The 20,526-nt window shown below is 38.0% G+C and overlaps 1 protein-coding gene across 1 annotated transcript in view; it reads left to right on the top strand.

Moving 5' to 3' along the window:
* The window catches only part of iglon5 (IgLON family member 5), a 318,662-nt gene that overhangs the window by 35,996 nt on the left and 262,140 nt on the right, over window positions 1-20,526 (top strand). The window lies entirely within an intron of this gene.

Below are 20,526 nucleotides of genomic sequence, written 5' to 3'. Positions count from 1 at the left end.
GTTGATGCTAAGCTTTCTAAGGTTTCTATAGTATAGCTGTTGCTTGATAAGATGTTGCTTGGTAGTTGCTAAGTTGTTTTTATAGTATAGCTGCTGGTTGATAAGACATTGCTTGGTGGTTGCTAAGATGTTTCTATGGTATAGCTGTTGCTGGGTGTTTTTAAAGTCTTGCTTGGTAGTTGCTAAGGTGTTTCTATTGTGTAGCTGTTAGTTAATAAGACATTGTTAGGTGGTTCTAAGGTGTTGTTAGAATAATTACTTGCTTGGTGGTTGTTACTGTGTTGCTAGGTAGTTGCTAAGGTGTTTCTATGGTATAGGTGTTGATTGCTAGTTGCTAAGGTGTTGCTTGGTGTTTTTAAAGTGTTGCGTCGTAGTTTCTATAGTGTTTCTGTGGTATAGCTGTTCATTAATATGGCATTGCTAGGTGGCTTTAAGGTGTTGCTAGGTGTTTTTAGTGTTGCTTGGTAGTTGCTAAGGTGTTTCTATTGTGTAGCTGTTAGTTAATAAGACATTATTAGGTGGTTCTAAGGTGTTGTTAGACTAATTACTTGCTTGGTGGTTGTTACTGTGTTGCTAGGTAGTTTCTAAGGTGTTTCTATGGTATAGGTGTTGATTGTTGGTTGCTAAGGTGTTGCTTGATGTTTTTTAAAGTGTTGCGTCGTAGTTTCAATAGTGTTTCTATGGTATAGCTGGATGTTAATATGGCATTGCTAGGTGGCTTTAAGGTGTTGCTAGACAGTAATGACTTGCTTGGTGGTTGTTACTGTGTTGCTAGGTGTTTTAGTGTTGCTTGGTAGTTGCTAAGTTGTTTCTATGGTATAGCTGTTGGTTAATAATACATTGTAAAGTGGTTCTAAGGTGTTATTAGATTAATGACTTGCTTGGTGGTTGTTATGGTGTTGCTAGGCAGTTGCTAAGATGTTACTACTGTAAAAGTGTTGATTGTTAAGGTGTTGCTTGGTTGTTGCTAAGGTGTTTTTATAGTATAGCTGTTGGTTAAGAAGGTGTTGTTAGGTGTTGCTAGACAGTAATGGCTTGCTTGTTGGTTTTTATGGTGTTGCTAGGTGTTTTATAAAGTGTTGCGTTATGGTTGTTCAGGTGTTTCTATGGTATAGGTGTTGATTGTTGGTTGCTAATGTGTTGCTTGGTGTTTTTTTAGTGCTGTTTGGTGGTTGTTAAGGTGTTTATATGGTATAGCTGTTAGTTAATAAGGTATTAGGTGGCTTTTAGGTGTTGCTAGACATTAAAGGCTTGCTTGGTGGTTGTTACGGTGTAACAAGGTGTTTTTAAAGGTTTGCTTGGTAGTTGCTAAAGTGTTTCTATGGTGTAATTGTTAGTTAATAAGACATTGTTAAGGTGTTGTTAGACTAATGATTTGCTTGGTGGTTGTTACGGTGTTGCTAGGTATTTGCTAAGGTGTTTCTATGGTATAGGTGTTCATTGGTGGCTGCTATGGTGTTGCTTGGTAGTTGCTAAGGTGTTTTTATTGTAAAGCTGTTAGGTAATAAGGCATTGTTAGGTGGTTTTAAGGTGTTGTTAGACAGTAATGGCTTGCTTGGTGGTTGTTACGGTGTTGCTAGTTGTTTTATAAAATGTTGCTTGGTAGTTGCTAAGTTGTTTCTATGGTATAGCTGTTGGTTAATAAGGCGTTGTTAGGTGGTTCTAAGGTATTGTTAGACTAATGACTTGCTTGATGGTTGTTACGGTGTTACTAGGTGTTTTTAAAGGTTTGCTTGGTAGTTGCAAAAGTGTTTCTATTGTATGGCTGTTAGTTAATAAGGCATTGCTAGGTGGTTTTAAGGTGTTGCTGGACAGCAATGGCTTGCTTAGTGGTTGTTAAGGTGTTACTTAGTGTTTTTGAAAGTGTTACTTGGCAGTTGTTAAGGTGTTTATATGGTATAGCTGTTATCTAATAAGTCATTGTTAGGTGGTTTTAAGGTGGTGCTAGACAGTAAAGGCTTGCTTGGTGGTTGTTAAGGTGTTGCTAGGTGCTTACAGGGTGGATGCACGCATAACCATGCTTAAAGCCCACCCTGATTGACTTTCTTCACATATTTTATCGATAAGTTAAGCGTAATATTCAGCAAATCATTGGATTTCTTCATTAACACCAGTCCATCTCAATGTTCCTGAAGCTTCGGAGGGTTGTTCCTCTACAGCATCGTTCCTGAGCCCCGTTTTTCCGCCCCCTGGTTTGTTTTTGAGCGAGTTTGAACCAGCCCACTGTCTATCTCATTCTTATTCCGCATGCACACGGTGTCCATCAAAACTTTCGATGAAAATTGATCTGTTTACCACAGAGGCCTTAATTCAGACGTGGCTACGGCCGCGCGCCACGGACGCGCCGCTCCTATCAAGCGTCGAGTCGAAAGATAAAGTCGGCGAGATCCATCACAGTCAGGACACATCGACAGAAAGAGACGTCACCGCGCTCCTCTCTGAGTATAAATAGACCGAGCGATCAACGCCGTCGCCGCGGGTTACGCACATCCTGTACCGCAGTCTAACGTAATTAAACAATGATTACAAACAGAGTTTAGCTTTCTAAAATCTAAAGCTAAAGTTCTGTATCTACACCTGTACCCAGATCGAATATACAACCATATTAAATGTTCCGTAAGTTGGTGGTTGATGAGGTGTTGCTAGGTGTTTGATTTGTAATGTGTTGCTTGGTAGTTGCTGCGGTGTTTCTATGGTATAGCTATTAGTTAATAAGGCATCGTTAGGTGGTTGCCAAATTGTTGCAAGGTGGTTTGCAAAGTGTTGATTGGTGGTTGCTAAGGTGTTTCTATGGTATAGCTGTTACTTAATAAGGCATTGCTTGGTGGTTGCTAAACTGTTGCAAGGTGGTTTGCAAAGTGTTAATTGGTGGTTGCTAAGGTGTTTCTATGGTATAGCTGTTACTTAATAAGGCATTGCTTGGTGGTTGCTAAATTGTTGCAAGGTGGTTTGCAAAGTGTTGATTGGTGGTTGCTAAGGTGTTTCTATGGTATAGTTGTTACTTAATAAGGCATTGCTTGGTGGTTGCTAAAATGTTGCAAGGTGGTTTGCAAGTATTGATTGGTTGTTGCTATGGTGTTTCTTTGGTATAGCTGTTAGTTAATAATTCACTGTTAGGTGGTTTTAAGTTGTTGCTTGGTGGTTTGCAATGTGTTGCTTGGTATTTGCTAAGGTGTTTCTATGGTATAGCTGTTACTTAATAAGGCATTGCTTGGTGGTTGCTAAATTGTTGCAAGGTGGTTTGCAAATTGTTGATTGGTGGTTTGCAAAGGTGTTTCTATGGTATAGCTGTTAGTTAATAAGGCATTATTAGGTGGTTTTAAGTTGTTGCATGGTGGTTTGCAAAGTGTTCATTGGTGGTTGCTAAGGTATTTCGATGTTATAGCTGCTAGTAAATATAGCATTGCTAGGTGGTTTAAGATGTAAGATTACAGTAATAGCTTGCTTGATAGTTGCTACGGTGTTTCTATGGCATACCAGTTAGTTAATAATGCATTGTTAGGTGGTTATAAGGTGTTGCATGGTAGTTGCTAAAGATTTTGTCTGGCACAGTTGTTGGTTAATAAGGCATTGCTAAGGTGTTTCTATGGTATAGTTGTTAGTTATTAACACACTTGTAGGTGGGTTTAAGGTATTGCCTGGTGGTTGCTGAGGTGTTTCTATGTTGCTAGGTGGTAATATGTTTATAGGTCTGTTGTAAAGGTGTTGCTAAGGGGTTTGTAAGTTGTTGCTTGTTGGTTGCTTAAGATTTTCTGTGGCATAGCTTTTGGTTCATAAAATATTGCATGATGGTTGCTGAGGTATTGCATGGATGTTGGTTGATAAGACATTGGTTGGTGGTTGCTACGGTGTTGTTAGGTGGTTTGTAAAGTGTTGATTGATGGTTGTTAAGGTGATTCTATGGTGTAGCTATTAGTTAATAAGGCATCGCTAGGTGGTTTTAAGGTGTTGCTTGGTGGTTGCTTAGGTGTTACTTTGTAGTTGCCAAGGTGTTTCTGTGGTATAGCTGCTACTTAATCGGGTATTAGGTTGTTTTCAAGGTATTGCTAGAAAGTAATGACGTGCTTGATGGCTGTTAGGGTGTTGCTAGATGGTTGGAAGGTATTGTTTGGTTATTGCTAAAGTGTTTCTATGGCACAGCTGTTGGTTAAAAAGCCGTTGCGTGGTGGTTGCTGAGGTATGGTATATGTGTTGGTAAGTACACCAATGCTTGGTAGTGGTTGCTCATGAAGGTGCTTCTAGCTGGTTTGTGAGAAATTGGTTGGTGGTTGCTAAGGTGTTTCTATGGCGCAGCTGTTGGCTAGTAAGTCATTGTGTGGTGGTTGATAGGGTGTTTTAGGATGATTTGTAAGGTATTGTGTGTCATTTCGTGGTGGTTGCTGAGGTATATGTGTTGTGGTGGTTTGTGAGGTGTTGCTTTTTGGTTGCTAAAGTTTTTCTCTGGTGTATCTGCTGGTTAATAAGGCTTTGCATGGTGGTTTATAGGCTGCTGCTGGATGGTTTCTAAGGTATTGCTTGGTGGTTGCTAAGGTGGTAAAGTATTGTTAGGTGGTTAGTATGATAAAAGGTTGGTTGCTAATGTGCTACTCATTGTTGCTATACTTTACTGTCTCTGAACTTTCGCTCTTCTTGCATCAGTCCAGGATGCACTAAAAACTCAATTAGAAAGAGAATTTGGCCTTAAAACCCACTAAATAATCAATATTTGAAGCTGTACCCAGCTTTAATATGCAGGAACATCAGTGAAAAATTGATTTTTACACGTTTTAACGGTGGAAATGCTAAAAAATTCAATCTATTGTGGATCTTGGAGGCATATCTAATAGAAGATTAGCTATAAACTAATAGCATTAAACAACAGGGGTTTAACTTTATTCTGTTTAACATTTAACGAGACTTAACAGCTTTACGGTGAGGTGTGTGGGCTGATGTGTGTGTGGGTGGGCATTTATTAATTTTGGATTATAAGCCTTTTATCACAGTTTATAATGCAAAAATGACACTGTGCATACGATTATACAGTACATACAGCTCTGGAAAAAAAAAATGAAGAGATCACTTCAGTTTCTGAATCAGTTTCTCTGATTTTGCTATTTATAGGTTTATGTTTGAGTAAAATGAACACTGTTGTTTTATTCTATAAACTACAGACAACATTTCTCCCAAATTCCAAATAAAAATATCATCATTTAGAGCATTTATTTACAAAAAAATGAGAAATGGTTGAAATAACAAAAAAAAAAGATGCAGAGCTTTCAGATAATCTCAAGTAATGCGAAGACAAAATGTTCATATTCATAAAGTTTTAAGTAAAAAAAACTGCTTGAATTTTTGCACCAGGAGTGTAAAGCATAAAGTTATCCAAAAGCAGTGTGTAAGACTGGTGGAGGAGAACATGATGCCAAGATGCATGAAAAAAAAAAAAAACTGGGATTAAAACCAGGGTTATTCCACCAAAATGTTGTTTTCTGGACACACCAACTGTTTGCTTTTTTTGCATTCTAAATAATGTTATGTTTTCTTCATAGTTGATAGTTCTTTATAGATGACTTTATTATTAATCTACATTTACAATCAGCATGTTTTGACCTGAAATAGACCAGATATTTCATATTTCACATATTTTAACTATTTCAAAGCTTGATACAAACAAAAAATAAAAAATAAGTGATGTGAATAAAGAATAATATATTTTATTCATAATACTACTACTACTACTACTACTAATAATAATAATAATAATATATTGTCCTAAAGCTTGTAACAACAGTAAAATAGGTAAACAGGAATGGACTAAAATGCTTTGATTGATGATGGAGAGGGGCCAGCAGTGCATGATGGGATAGCAAGACACTGTGCACCACTGGTCCCTCTCCATCAATCAAACAAAAAGAGAAAATTGGCTGAATTACAAATAATTTTCTTTCATTTTGGCACTTTTTTCACCAATATGTACAAAGAAAAAAGTCTAAATATATTGTAGTGCAGCTTTTTTAAATAAAACATATTACAAAATACAATTTAAAAATTAAATCTGAACTTTTTTTTAACACACCATCTGTCTGCAATTCAATTGTGCCATAAAAAAATATGTATTTTTTACAAAATAGCCTAAATATATTGTTGTGCAGCTTTTTAAATATTTGTTTAATGTTTTACAAAACTACAATTAAAAAATGAAATCTGAACTTTTTTTAACACACAAGTGTTCTGCAATTTGATTGTTCTGTAAAAAATATATATATATTAATATTTTTTTTACTTTGCCAAATTTAAAAGTTACTTATTATTTTCATTTTCTGTCAAATACTTTTTTTTTTCAGTTGCTGAATATCCTGTGCATCCCTGAGGGGAAAAACATCCAAGCTGTGAATACAGTTTTTAATATTCCCTCTGTATCGATACATGTCTTTGAATATTATATCAATAACAAAGTCTTTGTCAGAGAGTTCAAACGAAGAAAAAAATATCAAAAAATATCAAAAATATCTCTTTAGCTGCAGGTAGAGGAGAATAAAGCCCTGCCATGTAAGTTTAAGAGACTGCGTGCGGGTCCTGCTAAGCAAAACGCCGCGTTTGTTAGCGCGTTTCCGACGCCAGACCTTCGTCAGGTCTTTATCTGAGGGAAACAGCAGTACGCCACGCTGCGTGGAGCGCTTTGATGAACATGAGCTCCAGCTCCAAAGGTCTGGCTAATAAAGGAGGTTTTCCGCTGTGCAGTCGCGGCGTGGAGCCGCTCTCGCGCCTGAGCTTCACTGTAGCGCCGCATAAAAGAGCATCATTCAAAAGTGCAGCAAAATAATGCATGTTGCCCGGGCGTTCATCAATTAAATATCAATTAAACATCATTACATCTGCTGTATACAGGATTTCTAGGAATATATTGGGCTAACAGTTTAGACTGTTTGAGCATCACTACTGCGGGGTTAGCACTCCAGCTACCAGGCTCATCCAGCATCACCACTGACTCAGAGCATGCTGAAGAGTACTTTTAAAGTAGGTTAATGTACAGCCCTGAAAGAAATGAAAAGATCACTTCAGTTTCTGAATCAGTTTCTCTGATTTTGCTATTTATAGGTTTATGTTTGAGTAAAATGAACACTGTTGTTTTATTCTATAAACTACAGACAACATTTCTCCCAAATTACAAATAAAAATACTGTCATTTAGAGCATTTATTTGCAGAAAATAATGAGAAATGGCTGAGTTTTCAGACCTCAAATAATACAAAGAGAACAAGTTCATATTCCTATTCAAGTTTTAAGAGTTCAAAAATCCATATTTGGTGGAATAACTGTGGTTTTTAATCACAGTTTTCATGCATCTTGGCATCATGTTCTCCTCCACCAGTCTTACACACTGCTTTTAAATAACTTTATGCTTTACACTCCTGGTGCAAAAATTCAAGCAGTTCAGTTTGGTTTGATGATGCTTGTGATCATCCATCTTCCTCTTGATTAAATCCTGGAGATTTTTAATTTGGTAAAATAAAAGAAACTCATAATTGTTTTTGTTTTTTTTTCATTTTTTCCCCAATTTTACTCAGCCAATTACCCAGCTCCCCCTATCACTGGTGATGCCCCAAAACCAGGACAGTGAAGACTAGCACATGCCTCCTCCGATACATGTGAACTGCTGCTGATGCTTTAGCATTACCGAGTAGCATCACAGCGCTAACACTCGGAGGAAAGCACAACGACTCGGTTCTGATACAGCAGCTCACAGACGCAGCCTTGTGCTGATCCACATCACCGTAGGAGTGATGAGGGGAGAGAGCGCCATCTACTGTATTGTACCCACCCAGAGAGAGCAAGGCCAATTTTGGTCCCGCTGGACCACTCAGCGCCCCAGAAACTCATCATTTTTAAGTGGTCTCTTATTTTTAATTACAGAGCTGTAAATGTTTTGATGTGTGAAATGTTTAATGTTTTTGAGTATATTGTTTTATTTGATTATTTATTTCAAAATGTAGAGAGCAATTACATCCTACAAACCTACCAGACCACTTGTTTCTTTAGAACTTTTTAGAGTTCTCTCAACTCAATCGTAGAGAATGCTGCTTATTTAACTATTTCATTATTCAAATTTGCCACTTTTTTTCACACAAATACATAAATTAAAGAGCCTAAATGTGTTACATCTAGAGTAAATGAAAGAGATTTAGCCTTAGCATATCTTGAACGTTCGCTAAAACGAGTAAAACATGAAAATAAAGAAACAAATGGAAGGGAAACCCAAATTAAGTCGACTAAAAAAAACGAACAGTTGAGAGCAGACCCGGCATTATCTATAGTGCACTTCTGGCTGGCAACTCCAGCTGCCAGACTCTTTTGTGTACGTCGCTTTCTGCACAATCAAAGCAGCTTATGCCGCATTGTAAGCGGATGCCGTAAAACCATAATGGATCAATTTCATGTTTGTAAACACAGCGCGGCATTGTGGGGGATAGCCGTCGACTGCTATTGAAATTCAAATGCTGCTAGAACTGCAGTTAAAGCTCCTTTTTCACCTCTTTTACAGAGAAAAAGAGAGAGAGAGAGAGGGCTAGAGTGTTAGCCGTTAGCGTCTTATATCAGCACGACAGCCTCGTGTAGCCTGCCACTTTAGCCAGTCTGAATAGCCCTTTTATTATTTTTTTTTCTGCTCATGAATAATAAGAAAAAGTTGGACGACAGTTCTGACAGGCCTTGGATCAATGCAGGGGTTGTCGGGGCATGTCTTCACTAAGCTCTCCCGCTCTCTGTAGGATGCTAAGCTAAATTGTCAAGCTAAAGTTGGGCACTTTGAGCGTCTCGGGGTCGTGCTGTGAAGTGAAATGTAGGAAAAAGGCTGGGCGGCCTCTTGACAAAATCTCATGATGGCTCGTCTTTATTCCTCGATTTTTTTTTTTTTTTTTACTTTTGTTCGTTTTTTCTTTTTTCTCTCTTTTCTGATGATGATGAGCCTGCCAGAGTCGGGAGTCGAGGAGCCGGGAGTCGGCCGATACGCCGCAGCTGCTGAGTCGAGAGTTAGCTTGTTAGCTCGTTAAGCCAAGTGAAATGTGCCCATTGGATTGACTCAGTGATTCAGTGGCTTCCTTATAGGGTTCCCACCCTTCAGACTTCAGAAAATAAGCAGGGTTGCCAGGTCCAATAAAAATATCCAGCCCAAAATCAGTCTAAATCCTCTTCAGAAGGTTAAACTAGCCCAGAATATATATGTCTCTCACCTTTGAAGCAAATGGCTGTATTTTAAATGAATTATTTAAATGAATGTATTTTGTTAATAAGGGATTTATTATCAACATGTATTTATTTATTTATTAATTTATCTTAATGTCATTAGTGTTTTATTAGTTCTAAACTTTTTTTGTATCACCTGGTGATTTCTGTTTTTTGGTGGCCGCGGTAATTTTTTTAAGTAGCACAAAGAATTTTCACCCGCAAATGGATTTTTAAACAGGCCTAAACAAGACAAAAGTTTAAATTTTTGAAAGGTGTTTGTCCCATTATGTATGACCACATGACCACAAGTAGCACCACATCTACAGTAAAACATGGTGGTGGTAGTGTGATGTTGTAAGGGTTCTTTGCTGCTTGAGGACCTTCAAAACCTTCATTTATAAACTGCATTTTGTGTTTATTTGATTTGACTTTGACTAATATTTAAGTTGGTTTGATGATTTGAAACATTTAATATATATATATATAGATAGATAGACAGATATATAGATACTTTATTGATCCCAGAGGGAAATTCTGGACATCCAGTAGCAGCAGGTATACACAGTACACAGAAGATCAAAAGGATCATATGATACAGATGAAAAATAGAGTAAAAATAATAAAATAAAGTATAAAGTATAAAAGTTGAGTGACAAACATGAAAAAAAAAAATAAACCACTCTTTATATATTAAAGAATATATATTTTTTTCTAAACAAATGTATTTATTTAGGTATTTATTTATTTAGCTATTTATTTATCAACTGTTTATCCATTAGTTTGATTTGTTCTTTAAATGGCCATGAATTAAATAAATGATCATTTATTCAAAACTCTCTCTTCAAAATCTCTGCTTGTGTGTCAGATATGTGTTTGGGACATTTATGGAAACAGATACGTAACAAATACTGTTACAATTACTGGACGGGTGGCGACCCTACTTTTTTAGCACCTTGCTAAGGAAGTATATCAAGTCAGGCTCCTGCAATCTCAACACATAACACGTAACTCGGTAACGTATCTATCTGCCAATAACGAGGCGTTTGGTAAGCGTACACCGCAGCTCGTGGCTACGGAGGCGGAGTGAAACGTACACTGATAGGGTTTATTTAAATATAGCGTGGAAGCGACAAGCGCGCTTATTCCGTACAGTTAATGTTAGCGCCGTCACCCACTTAATGGCAGCGGCGCACTGCGGCGGCGGTGCCGGCGCTCGTCAGAGTGGCAGGTTTAATCACAGCAGAGGCCGAGCCTCACTCCTGCAATATCACTCTCTCATTACACCCGAGTCAAACCACTTTCACACCCCAATTAGTGTCATATTCCTCCCGTCTCGGCCTCGCCGTTACGCACTCCCGCATCCAGGGGGCCTCGGTAACGTACCTGCAGTTTGTGACGCTTGAATGGGATTTTGTTTGAGTAAAGACGTAGCGTGTGGCTGTTTTGATAGATGCTACTCAGCTAGTGAAGAAGACTAGCACATGTGACAAATAGTATCACAGCGCTAACGCTCGGAGGAAAGCGCAGCGACTCGGTCCTGATACACCAGCTCACAGATGCAGCCTCATGCTGATCGACATCGCCCTTTTGGAGTGATGAGGGGAAAAAGCACCATCTACTGTACCCACTCAGAGAGAGAGAGGGAGCAAAGTCAATTGTGCTCTCTCTTGGGGCTTCGGTAGCTAAAGGCAAGCTGCATCACCGGGATTCAAACCAGAGATCTCCCAATCATAGTAGCAGGGCTTTAGACCACTGGACAACTCAGCAACTCTTATATAGTAGCGCTTTTACAGTAAACGTGGTATCAGACCACTTAAAAAATATGAGTTTCTTTGCTTTTACCAAATTAAAAACCTCTGGAATATAATCAAGAGGAAGATGGGTGATCACAAGCTGAGCTGCTTGATCCAAAAGCAGCGTGTAAGACTGGTGGAGGAGAACATGATGCCAAGATGCATGAAAACTGTGATCAAAAACCAGGCTCATTCCACCAAATACTGATTTCTGAACTCTTAAAACTCTCTTATGAGTATGAATTTGTTGTCTTTGCTGCATTATGTGAGGCTTTGTGCAGCGGTTGGTCAGACTCGACCATCATCAATGCTGCTGCAAGATCTTGGTGAAAAATGTATACATTAATGCAACACTGGATTAATATAAACAAATCTTGTGACGTTGCAGAAGCTTATTGAAACAAAGCCACAGTGAATGTGTAAAGCTGCAATCAAAGATAAAGACGATCCAATCGAATATTAGAGTGTGTTGGACATTGTCTTGTAAGCAGCGAGTTCTGCAGTTGTTTACAAGCAGGTGTGTGTGTTCTTATTCGTGACTCACGAAAAAAGCTGTATGGGCGGCTTTCCTGCGGTGACCTTTTCACCCTGCCTTCTTTCCAGATACCTGCTCACTCAGGCACAAACAGGAGCACACACACACTTACACACACCACAGCGCATCGTGTCTACCCTTCTATCTCCTTTTGTCGCTCGCTTGAGTGCACAAACACCTCCAAAACGCACAGAAATTACACACAGATACACAAACCCTGCAATGCTCAAGACTCTGTTATGTCTCAGGCAGATATGTAAATGATAACAGGTCAGTTGTGCATCGTGCAGCTGGATTTAGGGCGTGTCGGTGTGTCTTTGCTATCATAACGACGGGAAAAGTACACCTTGCACGTCTTGAAACGCACGAAAGGCACTAATGTTCTAATTCTCTTAATTAATTCTGAGTGTGTTTCATTTTGGGTGTAACGTGAAATAAACCAATAAATCAGTGTGTCACTAGTCATTCCCTTTAAGAACCGGGTGAGCTCTGACTTTGGCGCATTCGTATCTTAACAACGCGGCAGAGACTGATACTGATCTGCTCGTTCAAGCTGTAAAGATACACCAGCAGCTCATTTTTAATGGAACAGTAATGCTATTTTATTCTTTGTTCTGTTTATTGTTGAGTTAAAAGCTGGATTTGCCCTCTGTAGCTCCTGCATGGCTAAGATAGGATTGGACAGCTCACTGTTGACTGTTGTCAGGGTTTTAAACGGTCAGTGACGCATCTGTATTTCCCACCGCCAAGATAAAAACAGGCCAGAAACGTACCTGAACACACCTCACTTCCAGACCACCATGTGCACAAGAAGCAGGACAGAAGATTACATGGCGCATTATGCGACACTAGTAAGGAACAGGGGTGTCGCCATGTTTTCCTTCTTATTCAGCAGCTCTCACCGCTGTAAAGCTAAGCTAAATTAAGTAAACAAAACTATATAATATAAAACTTATATAATATAATTTTCTTTTAAAGTCAAACGAGTGCTGGATGTTAATCTACACAGAATTCTCTCCTGAAAACTGTTTAATTGGGTGAGTAAAGCTCTTCTGTTTATTTACAGTAAGCTTAGATTTCCAGATTTCCACTAAGGCTGGGTGCAGCAGCATTAGCGTTAGCTGCTAACCACAAGTGCTAGCCACAGTAAGCGCAAGTAAACGCCCGACAGCGATACACTGAGGAACCCTGAGTGTTTTGGTAAGCCAGGGAGATATTAACTAGCGGTTCGTCCCACGTAGCTTGTTTTACCACAGTAAACATGAAGACTACAGTCTGATATACTCACCTCTGAACGATGAAAGAGCTAGTGCTTAGCGGCTAATGCTAATACTGCTCCAGTCGCTGTGCTGGAGAAACTTTACTGAAACTCCTGTATAACTCTGTACTTCACCAGAGTGGCTTTACTGCTTCTTAATACTCGACTTTTTGGGAAAATGAATGGATTTTAAGCGTACCTTATAGTCTGAAAAATTGGATATTTTCATTTTAAATATTATGAGTTTTGTGTCCAGGATAGAGGTGCATAAAAGGAACTAAAGCCTCATTTTAAACAATAAACTTTAGCCTTTGATCTTTTCACTGTATTATACTGTATAATACTGTCACTTACATATATCATCATTACATTCACACATAAACTATAAATCTTTGTTTGATTCCAGCAATGAATGTATTGGTCTGTGTGTATTAACAAACACACACACACACACACACACACACGCACACATACACAATAGGCATTCATTGCCCCCACACAATGTTTTCTATCTGTGTCTGTACTTCAAGTCCAAATAACCCCCTGCTGCTCAGCCACCTCCATTCGCACAACAACATCACTGTGGGTGACATAGAGAGAAAGAGAGAGAGAGAAAGAGAGAGAGAAAGGAAAATAAAGAGAAAGAAGTCTTATATATACAGCTCTGGAAGAAAAATTAAGAGCCCATCGAAAAAATGATGAGTTTCTTCTCTTATTTTTTTTCCAGAGCTGTATATATATATATATATATATATATAATAGGCGTGTCATGATTTCGATATTTCATCTAAATAAGTCAAAAAGAGGATCGATGCGCGCTAGGCAAATGGCGCAGCACACTGTAGCCGACGCCGCGGACATCTCATCTTCTTAAAGAAAAACTTGAAAATATAAAAATAACAGTTGTTTTGTCTAGCCTCAAATATGTTAATAGTTTTGGTACCTTAAGGAGCATCTTTCTCCCAGATAAAGTTAATAATATATCATTATTAAAGAAAAAAAGTAGGATAGAGTTCAGTTTCTAATTGTTCTATTATTTTGTACATGACTGTTCCTGTATTTTTTTTATTAATTATTTTGTTATGTTGCACATTGCTATTTTAATAGTGCACACTGCTGCTACCAAAAAAGCCACTAGATGGCATTACATATATAACTTAATTAAATTATTTAAATTTGACCATTAGTGCATACTGTGGTGTATTACAGATCACTTGTATCACTTTGCATCACTTATATCAAGCCCACATTTTAAAATAAGCCTCTCTGCTGTAAAAAAAAAAAGAAAATCAAGTATCGAATCGAATCGTGACCCTAAAATCTATATTATGTATTATACACACATCTACATTATGTATATACACATATACAGTGGTGTGAAAAAGTATTAGTCCCCTTACAGATTTCTTTTGTTACATTTTTTTATTTTTCATATAATCAAACAAACTTGCATACATGGTGATTCAATTTATTAAGGGAAAAAAAAAAACCTAAACCAAACTAATCTAGCTCTTTGTGATTAACTGTGATCCTGAAGGAGAATATCCGAGTATCCATCCATCTGTTCCTTAGTGACCTGAAGCTCAGGTGTACTTTGGTTCTGCAGCAGGACAATGACCCAAAGCTCACAAAGCACACAAGTCCACCTCTGAATGGATAAAAAAAAAAAAATAACTAAATGAAGGTTTTGGAGGAGGGGTCTAGTTAAAGTCTGGATGATTGAGATGCTGTGGATGTGGATGTAGATCTTAAATATGAAGTTTATGCTGGAAAATCCTCCAATGTGTCTGAATTAAAATAAAGTTCTGTAAAGAAGAGTGGAACAAAATTCCTCCACAGAGATGAAAAAGACTCATTGCCAGTTATCGGTAAAGCTTTAGAGCTTTTAGATTTTTTTCCCTTTAATTCCACACATATATATATATATATATATATATATATATATATATATATATATATATATATATATATATATATATATATATATATGAGAGATAGAGATAAAGAGAGAGAGACAGAGAGAGCCTCTTCTGCCGAGCCGAGCGATGGCTGAGGAGATACCTACGGCGAAGGGGAGGACAAGAAATGAAAAACGACCGCAATAAAATATAATCAGAGACACTGAGAGCAGGGATTACCTATCTTGCTCCACTGGAGGATGTAATTGCGGTAAAGAATACTACAGCCAGCCTCGCAACACAACACAAAGCTTCCACAGAGCCGCTGAAAGAGCCGCCTCTGAGAACTAACAACACGGATTACATTTAGACTTTATTAGCGCTATTATTGGTGCTGAGTGTCGTACGAGAGGCGCCGGTGGATTAATAGCAGGAGTGGGAGTCGGGATTGTTGTGATGTGTTTTTACATGATAATACGGAGAGTCTGGTACTGTCAGCCGGATCCGACCTGATCCGTTACATTTCTATTCAATGGCTGGATTTCATCTGGACCTGGTTTATGAATCAGTCTGGTTTGAGAATCACTTTTTTTCAAACAGGATTTAGTTTCAATTTCTTGGTGTTGTAGATTTTTGAGTCTGATCTGAGATCTGAGATTGCTGGCCCTATTTTACACCCTTTACAATGTGCATTGCGATGTTCATTGCTATCTTACACTCCACTCCATAAACCAGGGGTGCCTAAACTTTTTTTGTTGGGGGCCAGAAGGACTCTGTAATAAAACAAATAATGAAATATACTACGTATAATAATACATTTTCTTGATTACTATTATTTACACACTATTTTACTTGAGTTACTATCGTTATCTATCTTTGACAGTGTTGTGTAAACTAAGATTTTCAAATTGATGTTTCAGTTCATAATGTTTCTTAATATTAAACTCAATACAAATTAAACACACACTTCCCTCTGAACTCTGTATTTTTCCCCGTTTTCTGCGCTACAACTGCACATTCTCACCACTTTTAGAGTCTTTGACCGCTTTTCTGCGCTACAACTGCGCACCCTTGCCACTTTTAGACTCTTTGCCCCGTTTTCTGAGCTACAACTGCACATTTTAGACTCTTTGGCCCGTTTTTCTGCACTACAACTGCGCATTCTCGTCGCTTTTAGACTCTTTGGCCGTTTTTCTGTGCTACAACTGCACATTCTCGCCGTTTTTCTGTGCTACAACTGCGCATTCTCGCCGCTTTTAGACTCTTTGGACGTTTTTCTGTGCTACAACTGCGCATTCTAGCTGCTTTTAGACTGTTTGGCACGTTTTCTGTGCTACAACTGTGCATTCTAGCCGCTTTTAGACTCTTTGGCCGGTTTTCTGCACTACAACTGCGCATTCTTGCTGCTTGTAGACTCTTTGGCTTGTTTTCTGCGCTACAACTGCGCATTCTCGCCGCTTTAAGGCCTCTTTGGCCCGTTTGATGACACCTAGTGTTTAAACTTTGAATCTCACATTATAAAAACCTGCGGGCCAACTTTCATTTTATTTCTAAAATACCTTGCGGGCCACATCAAAAAAGGAAGCGGGTTGCAAATGGCCCGCGTGCCGTACCTTGGACACCCCTTCCATAAACAGTCTAGTTTCACTCCTTCCTTCTGCCTCGTTTAAATATGCTTCTGAATATATCTACACTGATGGGCGTGAAATGGTCTGGAAATAAAGTGTGTTCAGGTTCATCTCTATCTATCTATTGCTGACTGAAAACATCCTAGACAGCCGTCAAAACCCAGACGTTCATTGCTATCTTGGCAGTGAATTGCCAATACTCATACACCCCAGTGAACAATAGTGAACGAGCAATTCAGTTTCCTCTGCTGAGAAATGTTGAACACATTGGTCCAGGTAGCTGTGCTGTTAAAATAGCAATCCACTCGATTTTATTATTTTAAAGTAGTAAAATAAGTTGTAGTAGTAGAATGAATAATAAATACAGCTAAAAACAAAACATTTAACAAATAAAGAAATACATTAATTTGTTAATTATATAGCTTCATTGCTATATATAGATATATAGATCATGGTCAGCCTGCTTTGGACTCTGAATCACACAACAAAGACTCCAATTCCCAGCATGCACTCACATCGGACTTCCCTGACTCTGCTGCTTATGTGACACTATGGCGTTCCCGCTCCCCCAGTTACTGTTACTGATTGCCCACACCTGGTCTGTATAGTATTAATACCCCTTAATACAGTTTGCTCTGTTTCCTACCGAGTGTTGAATCTAGTTATCTAGCCCTTCCACAGTGCTCTTCTTTTCATTTGTTTTTGCCTTTGTTACAGACGTGTTTTGTACTTTTGATTACTTTGACAACTCTTTTGCCACACCCTCTTGTCTGTCCCTGGTTTGGCGTGTGTGACAAATTGATATAAAATAAAACATATTTATATTTAACTTTTGCTATGGTATTGAATGTGAGTCAAGTCAATATTTTTGATTACAATTCAAAATATATTTATTAATTTAATAATAATAATAATGAATATGTAAAATCGTTATGCAATGGGAATAGGCGAATACGGCCAAAAGCAAGTTGTACATGATATTTGACTGTGATAAAATTCTTTTTTTTTTACTCTCTGAAGTTTAGAGCCTTATAGTCATTTAATTAAGTAAAGTTAAATAGTGACCGAGTGGCTGATTGTGTGCAAAAAAAAAAAAAAAAAAAACCTCTGTGAATTTCACTTATTTTCTGAGATTTTGAGATTTATTTGTGAAACACTCAAAAAAAAGGCATCAGAAAATCGTTGCATCTCGCAGATCTTTACAAGCCTAGTCTGGACACTATCTGAAACTGACCCCTCTTCTCTTTGGTTTGATGCTGAACGTTGGTTTGAGGTGAAGTTGGAATGGCCTGGTGTGACCCGGCTCGTATGTGTTGGCTGTGTGCAGCCGAGCATGAGTAAATGCGAGGTTTTGAGCACTGAATGCTCCTCTGGCTCTGAAACCAATGCATTTTGAATGAAAGGAGAGAGAATGGAGTGACGTAACCCTGTGGTAACTCTTGGTCCGAGCCGTTCCTTGGCGCGGAGGTTAGCGTTCCTGCTCTTTTTTTCGGCGCAACCTCGCACTCCTACACAGGCCTCGTCCGCTAAGGCTGGCCTTTAGCTCATTAGTGTTACTGCCGCTAGCTCTTTACTTAGTAATTGGCCCGGCAGTATAGCATTCCATTAACCTACGCCGTCCACAAACAAGCCCCAGAACTGCAGACAAACACGGCCTGAAACAGGAAGCAGGAAACAGTGAGGAAGGCAGGGAGGAAGGGAACAATCCGAAGAAGCAGACGAAAGACAAAAACGTTCTCATGAATATTGAACTTTGGATTTCCGTAGGAAAAATCCTGCCTGATGAGTCTTTAATGACCTAAAACCCACACGCATTAAATTTTTAAGCTGCAGCTGCAGAGATCTGGGTAGAACTGTGGGTGAGGGAGACTGAGGGAAGGAGGGAAGTAAGGAGGGATGGAAGGAAGGGCAGCGTCGGTCCTGTGGGGGTTTCAAGTGTCTATCTGCAGAAGATGAGGAATGCCTACCTTACCCGTCCACATGACCTCATCCTCTGACTCTAGAGGTCTTTTCCTGGCCTGTGGTCCCAACCGTACTCATAGTTGCCACAATGGTACAACTGATACCCTTTTTCTGAACTTCTGTTCTGGAAAAGAGATGTATCAAGAGGTTATTGGGTTCTGTAGCAGGACAATGACCCAAAGCACACAAACTCTCAAAGTCCATCTCTGAATGTTTTTAAAAAAAAAAAAAACTAAATGAAGGTTTTGGAGGAGTGGTCTAGTTAAAGTCTGATTGAGATGATGTGGATGATCTTAAACAGGAAGTTTATGCTGGAAAATCCTCCAGTGTGTCTGAATTAAAATAATTCTGTAAAGAAGAGTGGAACTAAATTCCTCCACAGAGATGAGAAAGACTCGTTACCACACAAAGTAATTCTGTGTTTTAGTCAGGAGAACTAATATAACTAATATCAAGTTGAGTGAACTCACCGGCCAGTATAACTCAATAAAATGAGTTCAGAGAACCTGAAAACTTAAAAATGTTTGTTGAGCCAATGAAAAACATGTGATTTCAACCAACTTTTAGTTACTGCATGTGTCAATGCCCATGATGTCCCATAATGCTCCTGGCACCATATATATTTGCAAATTGGGTGTTGCCTCTACCTTACTTACCATCTTTGTGTTGTCTGTTGCCCAAAGCTACCTTATCCTGGTTGTGCAGTAATTATAATATATGTGTTTGTTGCCAGGTCTCAGTGTTGTAAAGCTGTAAGAACAAGTTACCTTTATTCTGTTTTCCTAGTGATCACAGTATGTTGTGGTTTGGAGCTACAGAGTTCACTCTTTACGGAGTTTACTCCTATACTGTTCCAATATTATACTATCAGTATTGGCAGTTAGATAATAATATACTAAATATGTTGAGAATATATATATATATAAACTAAATTATTTAAGTTCACAAAACTTGCATAAAACTGTTGAGTTAATTAAATTTTTGTTGTGTGAACAAAACTCAGTTAAGTTGAATAAACTTAACTGATTCAAGTTATCATCTTGCTTTGACTCATTTAAGTTAAATGAACTTAAAATTGTATGTTTTTACAACTTAACTGAGTCAAAGCAAAATGATGACTTGAGTGAGTTAAGTTAAGCCAATGAATAGTTTTTACAGTGCAGTCAAGAGTGGCACAACCAAGTTATTAGATTTAGGGGGCAAACACTTTTTCTTTCTCACACGGGGACTGGTTTTAATAGTTTTTCCCCTTTAATAAATAAAGTGATCATTTAAAAAAAGTTTTTTTTTTTTTTACATTTACTCAAGTTATGTTTGTCTGATATTAAAGTTTGTTTAATAAGCTTGATTGCAGTTGTTGCCGCCAAAGGGTGACTCAAACAATTAGTTTTAGGGGGCAAAAACTTGTTTTTTTAACACAGGGTTTGGATAGATTTTTTTTTCCCCTTAATACATAAAATATTTTTTTTTCTTTTTATGACAAAAAAAGCTAAGTTAAATAAATCTGTAGGGGACAAATTCTTTTTCATACCACTGTAAGTGGAAGCTTTGAAACCAGTACTTTTACACTTTTTGTTTGAGTTGCTACTTCAACCTCTACGGAAGTACAAAAGTTTGGACACACCTTCACTTTTTCAATACATTTTCTCTTTAGATTTTCACTGAAGCATCAAAACTATGAATGAACACATGTGGAGTTTTATGTACTTAACAAAAAAAGGTGAAATAATAAAAAACAAACATGTTTTATATTGTAGTTTCTTTAAAATAGCCCCCCTTTGCTCTGATTACTGCTTTACACACTCTTGACATCATTCTCTCAATGAGCTTCAAGAGGTGGCCACCTGAAATGAAATGGTTTTCCAACAGTCTTGAAGGAAGGAGTTCCCAGAGGTGTTTATTAGCACTTGCTGCCCCTTTGCCTTCTTCACTCTGTGCTCCAGCTCACCCTAAACCAGGGGTCACCAACATTTTTGAACCTGAGAGCTACTTCTTGGGTACCAATTAATGCGAAGGGCTACCAGTTTGATACACACTCATGAAATTACAACTTTTCTCAATTTACCTTTAATTATATGTTATTATTAATAATTAATGACATTCATCTATGTGAAGACACATATCAATATGCAACACTATTTTTATAAATCTCTGCAATTGTTTACATTTTATATTATATTATATTTTAATATAATATTACATATTATATTACATTATATTGTATAATATATAAACTATAGGCTATCTCT

Source organism: Astyanax mexicanus, chromosome 1 (genome assembly GCF_023375975.1).
Source record: "Astyanax mexicanus isolate ESR-SI-001 chromosome 1, AstMex3_surface, whole genome shotgun sequence".
NCBI classification, from domain to species: Eukaryota; Metazoa; Chordata; class Actinopteri; order Characiformes; family Acestrorhamphidae; genus Astyanax; species Astyanax mexicanus.
The sequence above is the reverse complement of the archived record's forward strand: the minus strand, read 5'-3'. Positions and strand labels throughout refer to the sequence as shown.